Source organism: Rhea americana, unplaced genomic scaffold, assembly GCF_003343005.1.
Source record: "Rhea americana isolate MKP2758 unplaced genomic scaffold, rheAme1 scaffold_40, whole genome shotgun sequence".
Classification (NCBI taxonomy): domain Eukaryota; kingdom Metazoa; phylum Chordata; class Aves; order Rheiformes; family Rheidae; genus Rhea; species Rhea americana.
This window is the reverse complement of record NW_028186535.1, coordinates 517,222-544,387: the sequence shown is the minus strand read 5'-3', so window position 1 is coordinate 544,387 and position 27,166 is coordinate 517,222. Positions and strand designations below refer to the sequence as shown.

Below are 27,166 nucleotides of genomic sequence, written 5' to 3'. Positions count from 1 at the left end.
TTGGATACATTTGTAAGAATTTCAGGAACTGTGTTAGCTGCTGTAGAGATTTTCATAGATATTGGAGGGAAATGGCATCTATCTGTACTAAGCACAGAAAATGATGTTGGAAATCTCCTGTTTCACAGCACATAATCTTCACAATTAGCTATCAATCACGTTATAAAACTTCCTATTAATTATTTATGAAACTTCTTTTTCTTTGTATCAACCCAAAACTGAAACATGGCTTAGCTTAGTGCTGGAGATGCCAAGTTGGGAGAGATAAGATATGGTTCCTGCATTAGGTGAAAAAAAAAAAAGCCATAACGTGGTGAAAAAAAGCTGTAACATTCATCATTTTTTATTAATCTTTACATATTCAGCCTGTTAAGACAGGTGCCACTATTTGTGCTATTGGAAGCTGTCCCTTCAGCAAGTTCAGGCTATTTATTCTTGAGTTTGGTTGTCAAAGCTAAAAGCAGCAAAAAAGTTTTGCTTGTGTATTCAGTGAGTAAAGGTCTTAATTGTGTAAGCTCTGCAAAGATCAGGATTTGATTTTATTACAGTACATCTCATTCTCAATAGTTTAATATTTATTTGTGAATGAGGAGCAAAGAGGATACTGCGTAATACAATATCATTAAAAATTTACTATTTATTATTCAATTTATTATGGTATACATGAGCCTGAACAGATAAAAGTTATTTCTGTTAAAACTGAGCTCTTAACTTCACCTCAACATCTGTTTTACTATCTCCTTTCTTGATTATTGCAAAGAATGCTAGCACCCTCTCCACCACTCCGATTCAGAACCTCAGCAAAATCTTTTATTAGTATCTTCCTTTATTTCTAAGATCAGGGATTACACTCTGCTGATGTGGAAGGGAAATTACCCATAAATATCTACCAACATATCTAATTTTCCTCCTTCAGATTCCTAATTAATTGTCTCCTTTGCCTCAGTGCCTCCATAAAATGTGGTGATTTCCTGCTTGCTGCTAAGTCAAGGTCCTTCCTTATCACGCTGACCAACATCGCTTTTCGTCTCTTGGTTCTTTCCAGATATTCCTAGTCTCTTATACTAGATTATAAACACTTTGATAATAAACACCTTTTCATTCTACGTTTGCATGTTTCTATTACCAGGCTAACATATGTTAGTGATCAATGTTTTGTGATAATACATATAGTAAGTAATAAGAAATGGATTTTTTTGTTCCAGATTTCTTTGTTTCCAGATTAAAAGACATACTAGTAGCAGTTGTCATGAATCAGATGAAAACGTTGAAAATTTAACTAAGAAATACACATTAAAATTTTGATTTAAAAAGTTGTCTCTGGGCTGATGAGGAAGCAAATGAACAGAAATATTATTTAGTGGCTGAAATAATGTTTACACAGAAAAAGAAAAGTGACCATTAGAGCTCAGAATTTTGCCATGAAAATAATTTTCTCTTTCACATTCAACACCAGTGAGGTTAGAAGTCAAGCCCTGTTTGTAATGTAGAATTCCTTTAAACGCTTAGGGACAGGATAGTAAGATATCAGGATAGCAAGTATCTGGCAGTTAAAATCAAATGCGAGGTTCTCATCACGGATTGTTCAGGTGAATGCATTAGAACTCTAATAAACATCAGCCAATAAAACTTTTGTTTATCATCATCAATGATATGAAAGAAATGTATTGTTCCTTGTAAAGATTCTTTAATATTACAAAATAATGAAAAGTAGTTGGTACAGACCAAATGTAGTTATGAAATATTTTTCAGATAAACTTCATATTGCAAAGCATTTCCTTCTTGCTCTAATTTCCATATTGGCATAAAGCTTCACAGAGAGGATAAACCAACATAGTAGTTTCAAGTGAAAAAAAAATAGAAATATTTTTAAATTATTCTAAAAATTTGACATCACTGTGAAAAAAACCTTGCAGGTTAACAATAAGATTTAAATTCAAAGTTGAGTATCACATTCCTTACAGTACAAATGCTTAATATCATATTAACATTAATATTTATACTAACAAAAATATATCGTTGACATCAAGCTAGTAATAAATATTCTTCCAATTTATAATAAAATCCACAGGTCTCTAGAATGGGAAATTTTAATTCAAAATATAACTTCCAACTTTAACATAATACACTTATTGATATTAAATAACAACAATTATGTTTAGATCAACCAAATATAGGCAACAGCTGTTTCATTAAGCTTCAGCCAAACCAATTATTTACTATTTTTTGAGGCTTRTTTTTACTCCTTCTTGTCTTAACAAAAAATCTGAAATAACTCTAGATGGTAATTAAGGATGAACATGCCAAGCAATCTCATCTGTTAAAACTGTATCAATCTCAACTACAAAGTACAGGATTTTTTCCCCTGCTGCAGTATTGTTGATGTGGTAGTGTGGAAAGATTTAACTGTACTTCTGCATAAGGAAAAAAATGAGATAGAGAAATTATCAGTAATGGTATTTGTTGTGTGCCCCCTCCATCATCATTCACAACAGAATCTCTTAGAGAYAGTTTTATTGTTACATCTACTAGTAACCTATGGACTTAAAATTGTAGTATATGAGATTAAAAGACGCTGAGGAAAACAAGTAATAAGGTGTTAGCAAGAAATATTTGGGCTTTAGAGACTGTGATGATGAAGATATCTATGATTATGTGATGTGATATTTGATAAAAGAAATGCATAATGGAAAGCTCACCTACACACAGAAAAGAATGTGAAGCAGTTAAATATATCCAGGCTTCAAACTGAGATTAACCCTCTGTAGAATAATCTTCTTTGGTAAATTCTCTCTTTAAAAGGGAGATCTGAAAGAGGAATATTAGCCATAATCATTATCACATTTTGTTAGTTTGTCTTTTCAATCTTGTAAAGTCTTGGCTGTTTCTCCACTGTATTTTCTACCAGAAAGTCAGGAAGAAAGGCAAAGACACCAAATTAGATAAAAACTGTAAGTGCAGGTGATGCAGAACTAAAGTATGGGCTTGGCTGTTACAGTGCAAAAAAGAAAAAAAAAAGAAAAGAAGACTTAAGGAAATGAGTGGACAAGACCTCATAACGGCCTTGATTGACATGGCTCTTTGCAACATGGTAAGTGGATTTTTACTGCTTTTCTTCCATGAGGAATTCTTTGAAGGACAGTGAAGGCAGGAATAGAGGATTTTCACTTACAACAATAATTAAATTAAACCTAATCAAACCATTTTATTATTTTCTGCTGAAGGCCAATATAGTTAGCATCTTCCTCCATGCATAATAAATTACATTAGCTCTAGGCATTTTCAGAATGTTGATTTGTTAAAGATGTTCATATATATTCAGCGACATTCTTTGTAATAACCAGGTAAATATAACCAGTTGAGTTTTCTTGTTTTTTGCTTTTGAAATGAAATCAAACACTAACTTCTTTTGGTTTATTTAAAAGTTAGAAGTAATAAATTTTAAATTTCATCCACTAATACATCTTTTCATATTCGACTTTTCTAAGATCATTCCTCCTGCAGCAATCACATTAACTCTTCTGCAATCGTAACATTAGAGGCTCAACATGAGTTTTCATATTTTCATCTGTTTTTTTTTAAATCAGAAATAATAACAATAAGAATAATATTTTGGCTGTAAGGTTAAACAACTAAATTTTTAAAAAGAAATTACTGATCAACAACCACAATTTTAATAACCATATCATATGAACCTCAATGATGTAGTGATCTATTGCAAGGTTATATTCAGCTGCAGAGATTGCGGGATTAAAATAATACCTTGCATAAAATATGAGAGTATTAGTCATAAAATTAAATAGTATTGAAATAACTTCACTACATGTTGGAAATATTTTGCATATAAACAAAGTAAATGGAGTAAATTTTTTTTTTCTATTGACTTCATACAAAAATAAGTATGAACTATCCAGTAGAATGTTCTCCCATGAAGAAGGTATTCCATTTGGATAAATATATCTATACTTCTATCAACAGCTAGCCAAATAATACAAATATGTTTTGAGTCTCAAGTTTCAGTGAGTAAATTCAAATTTTCTTTTAATTTTTCAATATTAAAGTACAAAACCACAGACCATCTCAGAGTACTCTAATTCCCTCTGTTGTGTCCAAGTCCAACATCATCTATTGAGAGACTGATTACCAATTACAATACACAAATTAATTAAAGACAGATTCATCTGAAAAACTTCAAAGGCATTAGATCAACTTACCGTGCAACTTAGGTCCCCTAAATGTTCAAGTCATTTAGATTTAAATTACAAAATTATTAGGAAATATTGAAAATTTTATTCCTGACTTCCTCCATGAGTTTTATACCATGTTTGGTATTAACATCAACTTTTACAGGACTTCTTAAAATTAAGCTAAATGATTTCAAATTTTCAGATGTCATTAATTTTTAAAGTAATGCACATGAGCTATGACAATGTTTTTTGAGAATAAGTCACATCATATGAAAGAACGGAGTAAGAAACAAGACCGTATAAATTTGAAGGGTGAGCCATTAATAAAACATGGAGAAACTGAAATTGGGATGCAATTCTCTTGAAGAGGTAAGTTAATTTTTAAAAGGGAAATTCTGTACTGGCGCATAAATACATATATATGATAAAAATGAACTATGTTTGGTGTTCTACAATATTTACCCTTACATGCTGGATTGTAACTGAGCGTAAATTGAATATATCGGTATTTTTGTAATTGTAATTTATAGATTTGGCATAGTATTACTKAACAAATTCTTAATCCAACCTACAATCCCCAATACTCTAGAAATAGGGGTCATAGTGGGATGTAAAAACATTTGCTAAATCAATATGTATCAACATGATTGTAATAGGGATTTCTCTTCAACTCCTGATTTAAGTCATATTAACATCTGATAAAGCTATTTAAACATTAAAATTAATACATCATAAAACAATAGAAGTACCTCATACAAAATAGTTCTATTTGAATCACAACTATTCACAATAGCTATGAATATCTCCATTCAAATTGCTATCATGAATACTGTATAAAATGCGAATAAACTAAAAGTAAAATTAGAATGCTTCTTTATAAATTACTATATGTCAAGTTAACAAATGGTAGACTTGTCATATTGAACAACTAAATGTCTAAATGATCATTCAGCACTCATAGTGTAGGGAAAAAACACTAGCTTTGTTGGCTATAAAGCAGTTGCTCGATTTTTCATACTGTCATTCTGCTCTATTAGCAAAGCCTAACACAATTAGGTATGAATATGCAGTAATAACATGCAAATTGTTCCCTCTCAATTGCCCCAAGGCAGCAGTCTCAGCCTTTCAAAGCTTGATTTCTTCTACATCATTACAGGCTTGGCATAATTCATCAGAATAAAAAAATACCTCAGCCTTATTGCATGTGGCCAGCTAGTAAAATCATCAGTAGTTGTTAACCATTCTCCCTCAATAGGTTTGTTAGCAGCGTTGTCCCCAGCTCCCCGCCACTCCTGCACTTGTACATGTTTCCCTTGGGTAATGTTAGACACTACATTTGAGCCTGCCAGAACAATTAACCCTACTGTTAATTAGAATGAAATGTCAGGCGCACAGATGGTACAAGCTGGCACCCTGCCATCCCGCCAACTGCTGCTGAAAGCAGCTACCCCACTGCTGACAGCTGCTCAGCTATGTCCCAGACCAGCAGATGTCAAAACTTTCCAGCTGAGGAAAGCTAAAAAAGCAGTGATGGGGGTTTCTAGTCCCAGCAGTAATGATGACTGTTTTACTGTTATTGTATCTATTACCTGTTGTCATACTGTACCAATCAAGTKAGGCCATCAAGCAGTAAGCTGCAAATTAAAAACGATACCAAAAGTCAATAAATGTAAAACTGCTTTACTAGCCAGTGCTGTACAACTGTAAAGAACCAAAGGAAGATTGAGAAAAATATTTCTTAATGCTTTCTTTGGAATCTCTGTATTTTTTTCAATTGAGGGTATATTTGAAGTAATGATATATGATGATGCAGCACATTGGAAAGTGTTACAGACTCCAGCATGCRCTAGAGTAGTAAAGCTTTTGTTGAAAAAAATTAAAAACATTTCTGAATGTTTTCTTCAGAAGCTACCTTGTTTTTGTTTATTTGTTTGTTTTTTTCCCAATTCAGGGKATATCTGAAGTCCGTTATATGAGGACACATCATACTAGAAAGCGTTACTTTGGATATTCATACACTGGAGTATGAAAGCTTTTGTAGAAGAAAATTGTAAGATTTGAACTGAATTCTTCAAATCTGGGTGGCATGAGCAATTTTCACACATTATTTGTCCAATATATTTCAATTTCTTTGATTTTTTAGCATCGTAGGAGGCAAAACAATTAAGATAATGTTTCCAAAAAAAGTGTTCCCAAATTCATTCAATGCCTGGTCCAATACTTTGAATTATCAATTTAATGGAGTATATAATTCATCTCTTGGAAAAGCCTGAACATTATACACTAGAAATATGTGAATGAAAGATTCCAGTACGTGTTGTAGTATGAATCATAATTTCTCAAGTGAATTCTAATTATACTTTGGTTACTTAAATCCCTCTTTGATTTTAGAAAATCCACTTTGGCTTTCAATTTTTGAAAATTTTGAAAAATATAGTGAGAAGACAGACACATTTCTGCTCTGTGAAAAATGATCTCTCATATTCTTCATAGCTGCATAAAGACAGAATGAGCACTATTGTAATATTTAACAAATTTTCTCATAAAAATGTTGATAATCAAAATAAAAATCCACTACCTAGAAATAACTAAAAATTGAAAGTTCTTTTTTCATACTTACCTATGTAAATGAATAGTTCAGTAACAAGATAAGAATATCTTCTTAAATGAAAAAGATAATCTTGGCTGAATACAAAAGAATCACGTTGTTAAAAATACAGCTTGAATGTGTATTTGCTTTACAATTTGTTAATATTATTATACTAATGTTTGTAAACAAAACATTACACAAATTAGAAAATGTGCAAAAAATAACTTAGATTTCCCTAGGAGTTTCTCGGGAAAAATAGCAAATTTATTCAGTATCATACTAAAGCATAACTTTTAATTTATACAAATATGAGTAAAATTCATATTTTTATTGAAGGTACACAAATATATAAAACATTGACTTTACAATTTCCATAGAAACTGAAAGATAGGCTTAAACTTAGTTAAAAAATAACAATATAAAGTGCAGCATGTCACATTCGGACTTCAGTTATCTAGCTTGACTTTTACCTGATGCCAGCAACAAATATTTTCCATTGTGAAAACTAAATCGCAATGGTTGATAGAAAATGTTTAAAAAAAGATGTTCCTATTGTATGAAGTATGTTAAAAAGGAGATATATAAGGTTATAACTAAGAAAAATAAGATGTAAAAATTACAAATTACAAAAATCAGTAAGATTTTTACAGTGAGATGTGTCCACTTACATCAATTTCTTTCTTCTCTGAGTATATATTTCACATGTTCATAACCACTCTCAAAGTTACTTGTCCTATCAGTCCATGTGCATAGGACAGGTATATGTTAATATTTGTGATGTTTATATTTAGCATAGGCTGTTAGTGTAATGGAAATAAATAGATTTGTTTGAATTAATATATAGTTTATGTTACATTAACAAGAAAGTAATTGATTGTGTATTTTAATATTAAATCCATTCTGTTTTAGATTAGTTTACTTCCTACATATAAGTACTTAGTGTACAAACATCAGGAGGGTGTTATCTTACGAAGCAATAAATGTTATATATACTTCATTAGAATACTAGTCATTCACTGCACTTCTGGAGTCAGAAGTTTCAAATAGATTTTACACGCACTAAAAAGACAGTATTTTTGTTATTAGACGTATTCGGGGAGAGCATATTATAGTATTTYAATACAAAGAGCAAACTATAAGATTTTATTTTGCTATTTCTTCAGAAATATTGGAGTTTGCTAGAGACAGCTCAACCCTTTTGTTAACTAATGAAAACATATATACCAAAATTTCAGAAGATTTGAGGCACTTCATGCCACAGAAAGCAGTTTTTGATAAGAATACACGCACCACAATCTTGTTAGATATGGGGGCTCCACCTTCATAAGCTATTAAAAACTATCAAGGATAAACTGCCCTAAGTTGCAAAAGCATTCTACAGCAGGCACAACTTGTCTTTAGTGACCACAGTATAATTTATATCTGAGGGCAGCTGTCAGTCTTGCAAAAAGACCTAAGGAGTCTGGATTCAGCTCCCTCTTTCATGTCAGAAACTTTACGGAGCTATTGCCTATGCTTGATTTGGTGAGGAGAGATGCTTGTTGGAGGCCTCAAGCGTCATTTTGGTGCATATATTATTTCTTTTAGGAACGTGAAAAGAGAGTGTAAGATAAGTGAAGTTCTTTTTTCTGTTTTGTCTGGATATGAGAAGAATTTAGTAGGAGACCTTGACCATACTGATACGGCRTACATAGTGCTTGCAGGTAGCTGTCACTGTGGCCATGAAAGCCCAGATGTYATTTGTGGAGCTATGATTAACCTGCATGTGCAGATAGCGTTGTATATATATCTTCATATATATACACTTCTGTTACAGACTAAGTTCTGCTAGACACTGGAGTAGCCAGGTACATTACAAGAAATCCAGAATGAAAGGTTTAGCAGCTTCCCTACAGAGATTTTGTTAGTAAAGTAGCAATGATTCTTAYATGATCTCAGTGCTGATATCCTCTTACTTACTGGGTTGACTGCAAGCCTGTGATCTCTGCCAGGCTGACAGTATTGCATGAGGACATGATCAGGCTGAAAGCCTCTGATGTCCCTGTTTGTGCAGTCTGGGTACATCTCCTACAGAGAGCAGGAGATCCACAACGTAACACTGTARAACTCTATGACCAGAATACTTATGGTGGATCCATTTTTGATTGATTGCTAACTGATTAGGAGTTTAGTACTGCCATGCACCATAAAAATAAGCGTCTTGATCTTTGTGAGCTAGGGCTAAAGTACGTGCAACAGATCTCAGCAGAAAACTTTGATGGTGAACAGTTGCTATCTAAATGTCTTTTCTGCCTCCTTATCAGACCAACTTGATTTATGACTGTGAAACAGGAAGCTGAGGCAATGGACCATGAGCTGAAAGTCTACAGGAGTAATAGGTCTTTAAAGGCCCAACTACTTCTTAAAAACTATACTCAACTGGAACTATGCATCAGYGTAAGATCTTTCCTACAGTATCTCTCTGCCATCATTTTCTCAAGAGCAGAAGTAGCAGTAGCAGCAAAAAGAGGTAAAAAGAACAGAAAATCTTTGCTTATAAAAAAATTCTACACAGTCTCTAAAGGTGTGAGCAGTATAGCTTCCTTTTAAGACATATGCATTGGGCTTATATTATTATTTAAAATAATAATTATGGAGCAGGCAAGAGGGTGGAAAGGTATGCATGCAGTGCTAGAGTGGTGTGTGGGTGAGCTGTGGTTTGTTTCTTAATAACATGCACTGCAGATAGCCCATTCCAGAGTGCACTGGCATTGAACACTGTGAACGYGGGGGAATTTGCATAAGTGGGCTCTAAGCTGCTTCCTTGATGAAGAACCAGTTGGCCTTGGACATAAAAAAACAGTGCCTCTTTTTGTTCAGTTGGGGTCTTCATTTCTTCAGCACCTGCAGGTAACATTCAGGACTCTTTAAGCAAGCTGCCTGTTTGTTAGAACTGAATTCAATAACCAGCTCAAGTACCATCTAGCTCCAAACTCCARATTAGAAGACAACTACCAACAAATCCAAGGAATTTCAGAGGGATAGTACCAAGGTAGTATAACGGAAAATCGAATTTGCTGTTGCTGTATGTAAAATATTACTAATTGAAGGTATGTTTTGAGGTACTTCTAAGACTTTCTTAGATATCAAATTAATCCTCAAGATTTAAACAACTTAATAGAGACTCACAAAGACTTCTTACTACTTCATATACACAAGCCTGACACAGATGTATGATGCTAGTTTAGGTATCAGGCTACTGTGTTACTTTTAATAAAAATATGTTCCCAAATATGATGCTTTCTACATCCTGTGGCTAGGAAACACTAGAATCTCTTGTCAATTTATGATGCAAACTGGACAAAGACCTAGTTACTGGATCAAAAGGTCCTTCCTAAAATTCAGGGTCCATCACCATGTATCTTATTATGGGCAGGACCTCAATCATGGTTCACCTGACTGACGCAATAACTCTTAGATCTGATTCAGATTAATATTTGGAAGCAYTGGAACTTACTTGCTAACTTGCTCACTTCACAGTCAACACATTCCCCGAGTTGAGAAAAAATGTAGTAAGTATTTGAACCTGATGGCTTTATAGGACCATGATCCTATGAAGACAGAAAATCTGACTGAACAGCTTGCCTCCCAGCGAAAGGGGAGGCAAGCTGTTTTTCCCCCGGGGTGGGGGGGCAAGCATCTGTTACTTCAAGCATCTTGCTTTCCTTTATCTTCCTTCTACTAGTTTGGTCACTGCTGATTTGCATGGCTTCAGGGGCCAGAGTAATTAGTCCCTAGGTGARCCAGGACCCAATAAATTCTCCTGCTTTTCCCCTTTAAACATTAATCTCACAGCTAGCTCCCCCAGCCAAAGAGAGGGCAGCACTGACTCATTTTGATACAGCTCTTACTCCTGTTCCCATTCTTTTTATTTTGACCAGGCAAATCCACCATCTCTCCAACAAGGAGGGTATTATTCAAGGATAAATTATGCCATATATATGAAATAAGAAAGAATGCTGAAATTATTATAATTAGATAAACATCCTCACATTAGGTTCGAGATTTAGGTCAACTATTATTTCAAAGATGAGTAGAAATACTGTTAAAAGAAAAAAGGAATTAAARTAACCCTGATTAAAAGAGAGTTCTCAGAAATGTTTTCTTTTATCATAGCAAAAAGTAATATCAAAGAAAATAATATCAAAGACAGTAACCTCTTATCTACAAAAATACTTTTAAAAAAGTCAAAGTTCAGAATTAGACATTTAACTTTGTAATAGCACAAGTAATGATTCAGTAGAAYATATACATTTTGGCTAACAGTCTAGTGAAGCTAAGTAAAGGGTTAAACTTCTGTTGTCTTCTATTGGGCCAAAATTCAACAAAATTGTACATAAGATATCTTTTTATTGTCTATCATACAAGAACAAAGATAGGGTGGAGTTATCAAACCAATGGAGAGATATCTCATTTCAAACAAGTTTCTTTCTCAACTTTGGTATATGAAGGACAAAAAAATGATTTGAMAAACCTAGAAAGTTTTTTTTTCTTTTGTTGCTAACAAAGGTACTGGAACTCATGCCACCTCACAAACAACTGTCAGATGTTTCAAATCCACACTGTTCCTCCGGGCATTCAATACATTTATATGAATCAAGGACATTGGTTATGCGCTTTGGATCAGAGGGTTGATAATATGCATACTGAATGCATCACACACATAAAGGATCTCATTTATGTTCTCAGGGTATACTGCTTCAGGCACAAAACAAAGTACTTACTCTGGGATTCAGGCTGCATATATACCCCCCAAAGTACAGTCTCTTGTTGCAACATATGATCACCGTATCTGAGACAATGTACATAGTTCTAACTGTAAAGAAGTTGCTGGTCAATATGGCAAATCTGCCATATGTAGATTGCCACACATAATTTTCAAGCTTTTTTTCAGATCTCATCCAAAGACTAAAATTTTAAACAGCGTTGGCAATGATGGTTAGTCAAGCAATTCCTATTAATAATTACTGATTTTACTGCATCTGACAATTAGTAATTATCTTTACTAAACACTTAAAGAATTGTGCCAAAACTTTGTGTCTAACAGCAACTATTRAAAAGGTTAACCATCTTAACAGATAAAATTCTCACTGTACAGTACATATTCTGAATATGAAGCCTTCTATAAATTGAAAAAAAAAATACTTTCTGTGGTTACCATTAATTTAAGTCTACATTAATGCTGTAGATTTTCTTCAAGTACTTGTTTAAATTAGAGTTGACACCTATTTCAAATCATGCATTTCTGAAATCCTTATAAATAAGTCACCACTATTTTAAAATATTCATCACCAAAATTAGGTCAGATGATTAAGGGATTATTCCTAGAGTATCCGAACACCCACATTTTCAGTGAATTAAATGGAAGTTGTACTTGCTTGAAAGCCACATAATCTAGTAGATTAAGTTTAGGTCTGGGAGCCATAAGATTCTGAGTTCTATTTCCTCTTATTTACTGGCACTAATTTTTATATATATGTTCTTAGCATTAGCATTATTTAGTTACAAATTAGGTGTATATCATTTATTCTGCTTTACTTATTGAGATAATGACAACTCAATAGTGATAGCCTGAAGGTATAAGAATCAATGCACCAAATTATCTTCTGTCATTCTGTATTCTCTTCAGTGCTACCTTGGGCAAGCAAGTGTGTGGTGGGATAGGTGGGAGAAAAGGATGGGATCTCCTTAATTCTGAGTATCTGTTTCTGTCCCATCAAAATCATACCAAATGAAACCAAAACCAACAAATAAAAAAGGAAGCAAACAGCCTTTCAGCTTTCTTAATGATAAAATAAACATACTATTACTACAAAATTAATAGTGGAAGACTGGCAAAATAAAGCATGGATCTAGCACATACCATTAACAGCTATATTACACTTTATTTTGAAAATATCAGAAGCTCCAGAAAGAAACTATGACATATCTAGGCAGATCTTTTAAATACATGGACATTCCAAAAACATATTAATTTATATTTAAAATTTTGACATACAAATATTTTCCTCTGAGCAGTATTCTTACTGAAGGTAACAATGTAGCATATTTCTCCTCATTATTTTGCATCTCTTCTTGGAGCAGAAAAGATTTCCACTAATCTTTTGCTTCTTATACTAACAAGATACTGAATTTTACAATACTATTCCCTCTCCCTTCCCAGTAGCCAGCACCTTCTTCTCCAAAAGGTCATTGCAGAGTTACAGGATGCATTTCCTGTGTCTCCTAGGTTTTACGAATATAAACCTCATAAAGATAAATGTGATCCTGTGGCTGAATTACACATCGTAGTAATAGTAAATTACTAAATTAGTGCTACCTATTTGTTGTATTCATAGACTACTACAGAAATCAAAGCACAGAAAAACTATTAWATTTAAAAAATACATTAATATATATAAATAAACATGCATGCACCCTGACACCAACATAATGTGTGTACATACAGACACGTACATAGTATATGATATCTATAAATGATTGTAGATTAATACACTTTAAAATAGTTAAACTGAATAAATTCTGTAGGATGATCTAATCTACTAGGAAGGTTTAAAGGTGCCGCATAACTACACATGTAAGTATGCCTTTATGGCTGACCTTACAATGCACTTAGTATCTTGCACTTCACTAATGCTGTCTCTATCACTACAAGCAATTTATTCTACCTCACGTTCATCAAGTGCTCATAAATCAGCATTAGGCCACATTTTTACTGAGTTGCTGATTTTTAGCCAGCAGACAGCAGCAGCACTTGGATTCAAAGTCTAATATTGGCACACATATTGATTTTAATTAGTCTAATTAGTTCATTACACTAAAAATCAAATAGACCATTTATTACATTCCCAACTAATGACATATGATCAAGGATTTAATATGATAATGAGCCAGATCAATTATCACTCATAAAGGAAGTCATTAACAAGTGTAAACACTGCCAAACTGAATACCATTACAAATCATGAAGTCACAGCTAGGTCATTTGCATAAGCATACCAATTTTATTTCATGATATTCCTTCTATTTAATATTCTGACACCCTTTTATAAAGCTCCTTTTTTCATGAGACTTAATTCATAGCTCCAAACTCAACAGTGCAACTGTAATGCAATTGTTCACTACATAGTCCTTAAACTCTATGCTATTAAAACACGATTGAAGCAAACTAGCCAATGTCTACGGAATCTCTCAGAAAATATTATGGAATACTATGGGAAGGAAATGAGGTTTCTAAATGTACCAAAGTGGATCCAGGAGTATTTCTCTATTGGGGAAAAATTCAGTACTACTATCCACGTGGTCTGGGATATTTCACAGACAAAACTGAGCTAGTAATAGAAGTCAACCCCGTCACAATTTGTTTAGCAGTATAAAGAGAAGGAGAAAACATCTAYCAGAATATTTTTACCTCACAGTAGAAACTACAAAAAATTCGAACTTTTAAAATCAAATCACAACTTGAGTTTTAAGTGGTTAAACAGTCTATTATTCTTGAAGATTCAGTACTTAATTCTAATCTTAATTCTACTAGAATTTTTCCAAGGYCTCTATCACCATCATTACCTATTTTGTATTTCACAGGAGCATCTAAGTTGTCCATTAAAATCATGGCAATTATACCTTCTATTACAATGGAATCCTATCTGTGCAGTAGACAATAATCAAGAATGTAAAGGATAAACCAATCTACCAAAAGTCTTATTTTTTTTCCCCAAAAATTGTTTTCCAGCTTACACAGGTTACATTGGAATACTTCTAATACACACATCTCTACATCTGAATACATTCAGTAATTACATGATTAGAGACCTACATATYACATGAATGTATACAAATGATACAGGTCCATATTTGTGAAATCTATAGAGGTTTTATTTGGTTTGTTGTAATTTTATAAGAATTTGGAAGCAGTTTTCATTCCTATGAAGCTATTTAAAGATTTCTTTAGTGTAGATGCTTTAACTGACATATATAATCCAATCAGTGGATGCTTAAATTCTAAACTTTATTACAGCTAAAATTTACAGTGGCCTGCCCATATTTGCCTCTCCTAGTCCCATCCCCATTCAGCTACAGCAGTGAAGGTCCAGCTGGGTAGGGACATAATGGGATGTTAAACCAGCAGGTTCTGGAAAAATGCTGAGTGAGATTAAAAAGAAAAAAAAAAAAGAAAAAAAAAAAGCCCTGAGCACTTTAGTCTCCAGCCGAAACACAGCCTATGAAAAACAGGAACAGTGAATGCCATTCAATGTACAGTACTACTTTTCTTTTTTGTTTCTATAACTGTGTGACTTTCACTCTCCAGGTCTCTAGCGCGATGATCCCATTACCATCTGCAGTCGTATACTATATGATATATCCCTGTCAGTAGTGGCTTGAGAAAGATGCACAATTAGGACCCAGAAAATGTTTTATTTCTTGAAAGAATTGACAGGAAGTTTGTGCACCAGGCCCCTGCATCTGGTCTGGACAGATAACTGATCATACACCCCAGGACAGAAAAGATACTAAGGTGATACTAAGCAAGCATAAAGGGGAAATTGAGAGTGTAGGGAGAGAGAGGTAAACTGGTACCTAGCTTCATAATTCAAAGAGAACTGGAGGCTGTCTCACATCTATGCAGCAATGACAGAGATAAGTCTGTCCTACAGAGCAGAAAAAAGGCTTTTTTTTCCCAATTAAACAGTCCATCCACCACGAGGAAAAGGCAAYTTGGAAAGCTCTCCCAAGTAATGCAAAATACCTTGCGTAGCCATAGAGTTGCAAGACTATTACACTGGCTAATGATATTAGGTCAGGCCTCAAGAGTGCACTCATGCTGCAAAGCCCCAACCACCCCCCTTGCCTAAACCATTGCCGTGCCCTCTTACTTTAAGAGTAAACCAAATTTTGAAGCAAACCAGCTGGCCTTTCAGGCAGAGAAACTCAGAAACAAGGAGAAAAGAAAACCAATTCAAACCCAAGCCCGGCCYGTCCACTGCAGTGTCAGTACAAGGGAGTTGTCCTTTAYGAGAGAGCAACTGGAATGTATGGAGCTCTCTCCAGGGGTGGATGATGAGCGGGTCGAGAGCTTATGGGTACGGATTARAGGCAGGCTAACGTGGGTGATACTGCTGTGAGTGTTTGCTATAGGCTACCTGMTCAGGAAGASAAGGAGATGAGGCCTTCTACAGACAGCTAGAAGTAGCCTCATGACCACAGGCCGTGGTTCTCTTGACTTTAACCACACAGATATCTGCTAGGGGAACAATACAGCAATGCACAAGCAATCCAGGAGGTTTCTGGAGACCACAGATGATAACTTTCTGACACAGGTGACAAAACAGCCAACGAGGAGAGGTGCAGTGCTGGACCTTGTACTAGCAAGCAAGGAAGGGATGTTTGGAGATGTGAAGGTTGGGGCAGCCTTGGCTACAGTAATGACAAGATGGTGGAGTTCAGGATTCTGTGAGCAAGAAGTACGGTGAAGAGCAAGATCATAACCCTGGATTTCAGGAGAGCAAACTTTGGCCTCTTCAGGGATCTTCTTGGAAGAATCTCATGGCACAATGGGCCTAGAAGGAAGAGGGATCCAAGAGAGTTGGTTAAAATTCAAGGATCACCTCCTCCAAGTTCAAGAATGGTATATCCTGATAAGCAAGAAGTTGGGAAAAGGGAGCAAAAGACCTGCATGGATGAACAAGGAGCTCCTGGCAAAACTCAAACAGAAGAAAGAAGTGTACAGAAGGTCGAAGCAGGGACACACAACCTGGGAGAAATATAGGGACATTTTCCCAGTATGCAGAGATGCAACTAGGAATGACAAGGCCCATTTAGTGTTTAATCTGACAAGGGATGTCAAGGACAGCAGAAAGGGCATCTTTAAATATATCATCAACAAAAGAAAAATTAGGGAAATTGTGGGACCACTGCTACATGGCGCAGGGGCATGCTGACAAAAAATACAAAAGAGACAGAGATAGTGAGTGTCTTCTTTGCTCCATTCCTTACTGCAAAGACCAGCCTTCAAGAATCTTAGACCCTAGAGACCAGGGAGAAAGTCTGGAGAAAAGAAGAATTTCCCTTGATAGAGGAGGATTGAGTTAGAGATCATTTAAGCACACTCAACATCCAAAAATCCATGGGCGCTGGTGAGACACACTCATGAGTGCTGAGGGAGCTGGCAGACATCATTGCTAGGCCACTCTCCATCATCTTTGAAAGGTCATGGCAATCAGGAGAAGGGCCTGAGTGCTGGAAGAAAGCAAATGTCACTCCTRYCTTCAAAAAGGGCAAGAAGGAGGAGCCAGSGAACAACAGGCYAGTCAGCCTCACGCCAATCCCTGGAAAAGTGATGGAGCAGCTCATGCTGGATGCCATCGCTAAGTATATGAAGGACAAGAAGATGATCAGRAACAGTYAGCATGGCTTCACAAAGAGGAAATCCTGCTTAACCACCCGATAGCCTTCTGTGATGGGATGACCGTCTGGGTAGATGAGGGGAGAGCAGTGGATGCTGTCTTCCTTGACTTCATGAAGGCTTTTGACACCATCTCCCACAACATCCTCCTAGGCAAGCAGGCTAGATGAGTGGACAGTGAGGTGGACTGAGAACTAGCTGAAAAGCAGAGCTGTGATCAGTGCCACAAAGTTTAGTTAGAGGCCTGTAGCTAGCTGTGTTCCCAGGGGTCAGTACTGACTCTGGTATTGTTCMACYTACTCRTCRGTGACCCGGAAGAGGGGACAGAGTGCCTCCTCAGCAAGTTTGCTAATGACACAGAACTGKGAGAAGTAGCTGATGCACCAGAGGCTGTGCTGCCATTGAGAGGGACCTTGACAGGCTGGAGAGATGGGCAGAGAGGAACCTCATGAAGGTCAACAAAGAGAAGTGCAGGGTCCTGCACCTAGGGAGGAATAACCCCATGCATCAGTACAGGTTGGGGGCTGACCTACTGGAAAGCAGCTCTGCAGAGGAGGACCTGGGAGTCCTGGTAGACAACAAGTTGATAGCAGTGTGCCCTTGGGGCCAAGAAGGTCAATGCTATCCTGGGTTGTATTAGGAAGAGCACTGACAACAGGTGGTACCCYCACCTCTGCTCAGCCCTGGTGAGGCCACATCTGGAGTTTGTGTCCAGTCTGGGCTCCCCAAGATAAGAAACACATGGAGCTATTCCATAGTGTAKGGCTATTAAGATAGTTAAGRGACTGAAGCATCCCTCATATGAGGAAAGGCTGAGAGAGCTGGGCTTGTCCAGCTTGGAGAAGGGGGGGGGAGGGTATCTTATCCATGTGTATAAATGCCTGAAGGGAGGGTCTCAAGAGGATGGGGCCAGGCTCTTTACAGTGGTGCCAAGAGACAGGACAAGAGGCAACAGGCACAAACTGAAACACAGGATGTTCCATCTGAAGAGGAGGGAAAAACTTATTTACTGTGAGGGCAACTGAGCATTGGAACAGGTTGCCCAGAGAAGTTGAGTCTCCATGCTTGGAGATATTCAAAAGCCAACTGGATAGGGTTCTGTTCAACATGCTCTAGGTGACCCTGCTAGAGCAAAGGGGTTGGACTACATGATCTCCAGAGATTCCTTCTAACTTCAACCATTCCATGATTCTGTGAAAGAATATAGAACAAATGAAACCCTTCAATCTATGCTTATATTAATTATTTAAATAACTGTGTCACTGATCTTGTTCAATATCACTTTTGTTCTACCCTCTCATCTATGCATTGTCTTCTCACTTTTGTTCTTTTCTTCTCAATTCTACGCATTTGATCTTCACTTGAAAATGATGTAGATGTATCCATATACACTGAACTACACAACATACTATTTTGCTAGATAGGATTTATATGAACGATTTCGAGCAAGGAACCATAACGTTTAAAAAAAAAAAAAAAAAAAAAAAAAAAAAAGATATCACAATCCACCACAGCAAGGGCAACTACTGGCTCTGACACATGGACACAATTATACAAGTCAGATTGACTAAAGAGCAAAGTAAAGGATGCAATTTGAAAAAAAAAAAAACTAAAATTATATTTAAGCAAAGATAATAGAAATAAATTCCGTCAGATTAAATGTAAACATATAATCAATCGAGTTAAAACAAAAACAAAAAAAAAGGAGAGATATCTTAACTAGTTGAAGGAATCAAATCTAATACTAAATCTTTTTTCCAAAACATCAGGAGCAAAAGCTCTATCAGGGAGTTTGTAAGACCAGTTGACACTCTTCATGTACCAGCACTTAGAGTCAGTGCAGAGAAGCTAAGTGAGTCCTCTGGATTGGCATTCAYTGCAAAAGAAATGGAAATTACTATGTGGAGCATTTTGGAGCACAAGAGGGTGTAACAGTGGATCTGTCTAAAATTGAGAGTGAAAGAGGTTATAGTACAAATAGGCAGAATGGACACTAACAAATCACCAGGACTAGATGGTACTCACCCAATTATTCTAGCAGAACTCAGGAACGAACAATTTGAATTATTAATGGTAGTATGTAACCTCTTGCATAAAATTCCTTTCGTATATTAAAAATGTAAGATATCAAAAGCAATTACTACACTTATAAAATGTTCAAGGGGAATCTGTGCAACTACAGACCTATAAACCAGATGTCATACTGGACATAATAGCAGGAGCTATAATAAAGAATTAGTGGACTTCTGGATATATATGAACTACTTGAGTGTTTTCTCTCCTTTACAAGGACCTTTTTTTTTTTTCATTTTGAAGCAGAATCCTGAATTAAATAGAATCAGCATTGCAGGTCTGAATTATGTTACAGCACTGATAGTTCATCCACATCTACACATTCTGATATGACTGTCTTCTATTGTAAAATAAATTCTAATCTTATCAGATATAAAGGCGGAGTAACAGGGTACAGAACAGCTTCCAGACAGCCAGGGATTAATTCAACTGGACTCTTCCACTTGGAAAAGACAATGAGAAGAGATATGACAAGGACCTATAAAATCAAGARTAGTATGAATAAAGAGATCATATTTTCCTTATTCTCTTAAGACAAGAATTAGAAATCTCTGAAGGGAAACATCAAAATGACACATTCAAAACAATAAAATGCTATTTCATGTGCCACAATGATAAAAGCATGGCAAAAATTACAATGAACATAGCTTTAAAAACTAACAAAACATAGTAGTACTACCTATAGCTAAGATAAAGATTGCTGGGAGCTTGGAGAACATTACCCCAAAAGGCATCACTTTATGCTTTCTGCATTAAAGTACTTCTAGCCTTTTACTATTTTACTATTTGAGACAAGGAACTACCTGGATGGATTTTGGGTGTGATCTAGTGGGACAATTTGAATGCTCTTAAGTCTACAGAGCAGAAGCATGTGACATTTCAACAAGGGTCCAAGAGTTTTAAATGTTGTTTTAAATATACAGTCAACATACTCTGAAAATATAAAATATCTATTAGGATKCTACTGTCATTAAGATTTCAACATTTTTCCCAAACCAGTCATCTAACTTGATTCCCAAGTTGAGAAAGCAGTGCTTTTAATTCTTTCTTCATATATCTATGCTGGAGATTTTATCTCTAAGAATTCTACTAATATTGCAAATAACAGGAATCTCTGGACATCTGATCTAGGAGATTTAAGGGAACATGGATAAATTGGAAATAATGTGAATTTAGATAAGTTCTCTGACCAAAAACTATCTCCATTTGGTAAACTGTGCAAGAGTACTATTCTACATAAAATAATATTATTAATAAAACCATGACGCCCATCTAAATAAGAAAAGCGTTAGAATTGAATAGTTTTATTCATGCAGAACAATAAGCATAACTGACAGAAGCAGAGTCAAAAACTTTCAGTATAATTAAACTCATAGCATAATTTAGGTTGGGAAAGACATTCTGAGGTCGTCTTACCCCACCCTCTGCTTAAAACAGGACAAGCTACAAAGTTATATGAGGTTACTGTGTTTGTCAGTCCATTAGAAATCAGAAATCTTACTCTCAGACTGTAATATGAAAAATCCTAGTGTGAACAATAGGAGAAAGAGCTCAGAGGTTTATTATTATTATTATTATTATGAGAGATTCTCAAAAAGTCTTATCACTAAAATAAGATGTCTGGACTGAAGGAAAGAAAGAATAAAAGGCCTAAACCAGTACAGGATACTGAATAGTACCTAAAGCCTTTTAGTTTTTTGGCAAATAAACTCTGGCAAAGAAACGGTGATCCACTGATCTGTAGCACTCTTGCCTCTTTTAATGATGCTTATGAAAATCCACTGCAAAGCTGGCATGTTTCTTGCTTTAACTTAACAGTTATGGTCTTTGGACAGTTCAACTGTAAACCAAATGTATCCAGAAGGTTGGGACTGTAAGGGTCAATGTACTTACATTTGATGATAGTTCTTTTGGGCAAGGGTGATTGGGATACAAGCCACGTATTCCAGGATAAAAGTATCAGACTGTACTTTGACAGAACGTTCTTTAGAGACCACAGAGGTCTCTAAATATTACCCGAAGTATATACGGTACCAATATTAAATCTGATCATAATAACTCAGTGACCATCAGCAACAGAAGCAATCAAGTCTTTAACAAACTTTTATCAAATCCTCATTAACTTGTTTGAATAACATTTTTATTTCAAGATTAGGAAATAATTTACCAGTGAATTGCATTTCCATTAAGAGATTGAAATTACAAATGTTTAGAGACTGATATTACAAAGACTTTCAAATACTAACATTCTTTCTTTAAAAGATAGTTTAAAAAAATCCACAATCTTTATGTACATTAACTTGACATTGTTTGTCTTAACAAAAACAGCTTTTTTTCAAAGAGTTGGCCAAGTAGAAGGTTAAGGTCATTCACATGACTTAGTGTTTCAGCAAATTGCTTAGAAGCTTCAAATTCTTGGAAGACTTTRCTCCACTCATTATGAGGCAAACAAAGTAAGCATCCCAACTTTTAAGTAATACCTCTTGGATAGTTTGATACTTGCTTTCAGCAAAGGASAGAAGGTCCATGATTCATCATGAATGGCCAAAAGCAAAGTTTTTTGACTGTACTGATCATTCAACACTATGGACAAGAAGTATAAATCTAATGATTAAGTGATGGGCTGTTAGACTAGACATTAGAAAAATGTTTTCTATAGGAGATAAAAGAAAATGAAAAAGAGCAAATTAATAATATAACATGGAACTGAAGTTCCATATTATACATGCAGTACTTGTATTTTAATAAGTTCTATTAAGTTTAAATATTTGCAATAACATTTTTTTTAACTCTTTTACAGATCAAATTGTTTTTACTGGAATTCAATTAATTACAAAACTGCAAGTTTTAGAATAGGCGGTAAAAAAATGTTTCTTCTGTTCTAAAGCCTATGTTTGGTCTAGACAAAAGCTTCARTTTAGACAATTACTTTCTCACCCTATCTCTTCCCCATTCTCCATAGTATAGTCAGAACTATAAAACAATCATGTTCGATCATAAAGGAGGTATGTTTCAGAAGCCAGAGATAGGCTTTCTCTAACAGTTGATACAATTTAGTCTGAAAAGTACTCTCGGACTTTATAAAGGAGGTGGGAGTCAAAAAATAGAATGTACTTCAGAAGTTAAAGATATCCTCATTAACTACATCTAAACAATGAGTTCAGGTGACTCAGTTTACAAACACAAAACTTATAGAATGGACCATAAAATTTTCCTTAAGTCTCACAGCTGAAAACCAGAACATACACCACATTAAAAATCAGTATTTCTAAAATTGCTGTACATTTAATTAAATTGCATCCATTTCCAATTTTATCTTTTCAGAGCATTAATTCATACTATTTATATTGAATACTTTCAAAAATAAAACCTTATGTGTTCAAAAGCTGTAGCTCTTCAAAAAGCTGCCTATTCAAAACAAAAACATATGGTGGGGTGTTTTCTCTTTGTTTTTATCACCTCCGTTTCCCAGTCTAAAGAAAGCTCATCAGGATTGCAAGAATTACACTTCGCATTTATTTTTGTAACTTCTGACAAAATAGCTTGATTCATTTGTAGATACTAAGGATGGAATTGACTACAGTGATATTCTAGTCTGACACCCTGCAAACTTAGGCCATATAATTTCATCCAKTTTTTTCTAAATTAAGACAAATAATCTGTGCTGAACTACAGCATTCCTTTTAGAGAGATATTCACTCATAATTTAATGCTGTCAAGAAATGAAGAATACATTATATTCTTTGGTTAACTATTGCAGTCACTCATTATTCTTTTCACTGAAATACAGAACTTGTGTCAAATCTGAATTTGTCAAAACAAATTTTTCCACTTTCAAATACACCTATTCTTACATAAGTTCAGAGAGTAAGTAAAGATGCTTAACAAAATGTGGAAAAACAAATATAGCTCTCTTACAGATCAGATAGACCATAATAAATCAAAGGCTGTTTCTCTTTTCTACCATACCAACACTGAGGTAACATGTTGAAAGCCATTTCAACTAAAATGAGAAAAAGTATCTTACTTTTAAGAAATATGAAAAAGTGGTATGAATAAGGAACATGTCAAAGGGAGATTTGTTTTGATTTGTACCAGGATACATGRCATGCAATGGTTTTACGCTGGCCATTTTCTCTGAACAGCTCCACTAGCCAGACAACAGTTCACTTAATCCACCCTGAGCTTCAGATTATAACTCTCATCCAACTTTCATAGACAGATGATCTGAAGAACCAGCTGCTTTGTCTGTGCCACTTGAAAGACACTGACATTTAAAACTCTAGTACTCTAAATATCTGCTCTATTAGTACCAACACTGTATTGCAATACAGAATTAAAATAACATAGGTGTATGTGAGAAAAATTTAATTCCTTATCTTAGACCTTCATGATATTCTTAACATGCACATCATATACGCACATAATTTCTGAATTTAAAAATTCTTCTTCAGAAGTTTCTATATCATATGTATACACAGGAATGAAAGACACAGCAATCTCAATCATCATCTAGTTCCTTCTTCACCCACAATTCCGATGGCAAAATGCTAAACTCTGGCAAAAGAGGGCAGGCTCTAGAAATCGTCTGCACAGAACAACCAAAAAATCTAATTCACGGAACTCTATTGCTTTTTTTTTTTTTTTTTTTTTTTTTTTAAGTATGTGTACATATAGATTTTTCTCAATAGATTAGCAAGCACATTGGTCCTTAAAGGAATAAGAAACTGGAATTTATGTTAGTGATAATTGTAAAATCACTCTACATGGGTGTTTTGTCCTTATGTAGCCAAGTGCTCATATGATAGGTAAAAATTTGTCCTGAAAACCATAAAGYTGCCCTGCAGAGATCCAAAATTAGGAACATACAGAGATGTGCTAGGTAAGCAGTTTAAYCTCTTTTTCTCTGTCAGCTGTCACRTGAATTTGTACATTTAATTTACTAATATCATAGCTTGGAGAAATACAGTCTACAATGTAATTTGATGCTCTAGGATAAAACCGGGTTCATCTTAGATCTGCTACTAAAAAAAAAATAGCTTAGCTAACTCTTGAGCATCTACAAATAGACTTTTTATGTAAGTATAATATAGAGAGTTGTTCTATAAAGTATATAGTTTTGCTTYTCTTGGAAAGAAATAAGGCTATAGAAAAAAACATAAAGGTATACTGATCAGAATGAAAACCTAAGGACATTTTGGCATAAAGAGAGGCTGCAAATTCTTTGTTAGTGTGTCCAAATGRAGTGTAGTGAATGTAAATTTTATTTCCCATAGGTAATGAAACAATACTTGCAGAGATGATGAACTTACTTTAATTAAAGTTCTAGAAATACTGAAAGAACAAAGTTTTAAGTTTCAAGAGGCAGGATTTTCCTGAAAAGAATATAAAAATAAGTCAGCCCTTCATAAAACTTTAAAAAGAGGAATAAACATGTAGTAAACAAAACACCTTGACTTAGTGAACAGCAAGTCAAGAATACCATTTTTGTCTTAAAAATAGTAATACTAATGTCTTCCACAATAATGGAAGATGACACAATAGTAACAGAATACTGCTTCAATTCACAATTTTTCATGATGTCCTCAGACGAAAAACACTTCAGTGTACATTTTCATATCAGAATGCTTCCTATTCTATACTAGGATGTTCTGAACTCAAAATATATACRAAAATCAGATGATAGTTTTAAAAACATTTGGATGAATTGGAGGCTTTCATACTTAAATATATAACAAGTCTACGATCTCTCTCAAGAGATAATAAACTATCAAACTAATTCAATCAGTGATGTACCATCCCTAAACAGCAGTTTCTGCAAATCATAAGCAATTTGTCCTCACTCAAATGTATTTATATAAAATGGCTATTACTTTGCCATTACATCATGATATGGACTGTTTTTCCAGATACATATAGTGGAAGTCTTGAATGGCATCTCTGTCGTTCTTCACTCTAGAAGATTTAAACAGTGGCTGGAATACATTAGTGATCAACATGCTTTCAACATTGTCTCCCACAATATTCTTGTATCCAAGTTAAGATGTTACGGTACTTACGTTTGACTAATAGATAGCTAAACAACTGGTCGGAGAGTCAGGCTCGGATGGTAGTGGTAAATGGGTCAAACTCTACCTAGAAACCAGTAGCAAGTGGACTACCACAGGGGTCTATTCTGGGACCTCTCTTTAATATCTTAATGAATGACGGAGAGGAGGTGATAGAGGGCACTTTTAGCAAGTTTGCAGATAAAGCCAAATYGGACACACAAGACAACACACGTGGAGGCAGAGCTGCCTGCCACGTGGGACCTGCAGAGGATAAAAGAATGGATCAACATGAACCGTACGATGTCAACATGTACATTGCCAAGTCAAGTGTCTGGGAAGGAAGAGCCCCTTGAACCRATGCAGGCTGGGGACTGACTGCGTGGGGAGCAGCTCTGCTGGAAAGGATGCAGGACTCTTGGTAAATAGCAAACTGAGCATGAGCCAGCAGTGTGCCCTGGCAGCAAAGAAAGCCAACAGCATCCTGGCTATAATAAATAAAGCACAACTAGTAGATTGAAGGAAGTGATTATCTCTTGCTCAGCACTTCTTAGATGTCCTCTCAAATAATGGTCCTCCTAGTACAAGATGTGATAAACTGAAGTGAGTTCAATGGAACGTCACTAAGATAGTCAGGGGGCTGCAGCACATGTCCTGTGATGTATGATGGGCATTGAAGTTGAAACAAGAGTGGGTTTGATTGGATATATGGAAATTATATTGACTATGAGGCCAGTCAAACATTGGAATAGGTTGTCCAGAGAGGTTATAAAGTTTCCATCCTTGGAAGTTTTCAAGACCAGACTGGATAAAGTACGACTCACAGCTGACCCTGCTCTGCACTGGAGGCCAGCCTCCTGAAGTCCCTTCTAAACTGAACTATTCTATGATTCTAWGCTAATCCTTYRGTTTGATCCACATGGGTGCCTCTAGATCTTCTAAAGATATAAGGCAGGCATCAGCAGAACATTTCTATATAAATATTATTTCAATTCTCTCACTTACATGGGAAGAAATCTTTTCACTGGAATTTTTACTAAAAAGTACTCTACATTACAGTTTTGGGTAGTTACCGACTTGAACAATGCCTGAAATGCTCTTACGTATAATCTGTCAAATAACATCACAAACGTGCAAGCCATCATAGGTCTGAGGAGCCTAGTTAGATTTTTGTAAGAATTCAGCTGTAAAACTTAGACATTTTTATTAAGACTCTACAAAGATACAAAAAGAAAAGTGTTCTGAGTCTCTCATCACATGGATGTTAAAGAATATTTGTCAATGTTGGAGGCTCACCTTTGATGACAATATTCCACCACCTTCCTGTATGTTAATACTTCACCAAACTCAGAAGTACTTTTTTACTAAGGCTGCCTTTTTGTAAAAGAAAGAGATACTTCTCTAGAAGATTGTTTTTGTCATGTGATTTTTGATGGCAGAGGGATAGCAGTGTATCTTTGAAAATACTCCAACCTAATGAGCTAACAGAACGATTTCTCGTACTCTTTAGGAGATCATAGGATGGTAAAGTTGGAAGGGACCTCTGGAGATTATCTAGCCCAACCCTCAGCATAGCCCATACAGGGACTGAACCTGTGACCTTGGCATTAGCAGCACCATGCTCTAACCAACTGAGCTAAACCTGCTCCCCAAAGGGGCTTTTTTGTATTTCAGAACATCCTTTCAATAAACAATGATTTCATTTTACAGGAGCAAACTGTACCTTCTGAAAAGGGAGCAAAAACCTATCAGTACCTTTCCAGCTATCATAGAATCATAGAATCGGTAAGGTTGGAAGGGACCTCTGGAGATCATCTAGTCCAACTCC

At 35.3% G+C, this 27,166-nt stretch overlaps 1 long non-coding RNA gene across 1 annotated transcript in view; it reads right to left on the bottom strand.

Moving 5' to 3' along the window:
- Window positions 1-6,824: 6,824 nt before the first annotated feature.
- The window catches only part of LOC146590579 (uncharacterized), a 54,060-nt gene continuing 33,718 nt past the window's right edge, over window positions 6,825-27,166 (bottom strand). The window contains exon 3 of the long non-coding RNA XR_014896968.1: window positions 6,825-6,872. This is a non-coding gene — a long non-coding RNA (uncharacterized LOC146590579). The remainder of the gene's footprint in view (window positions 6,873-27,166) is intronic.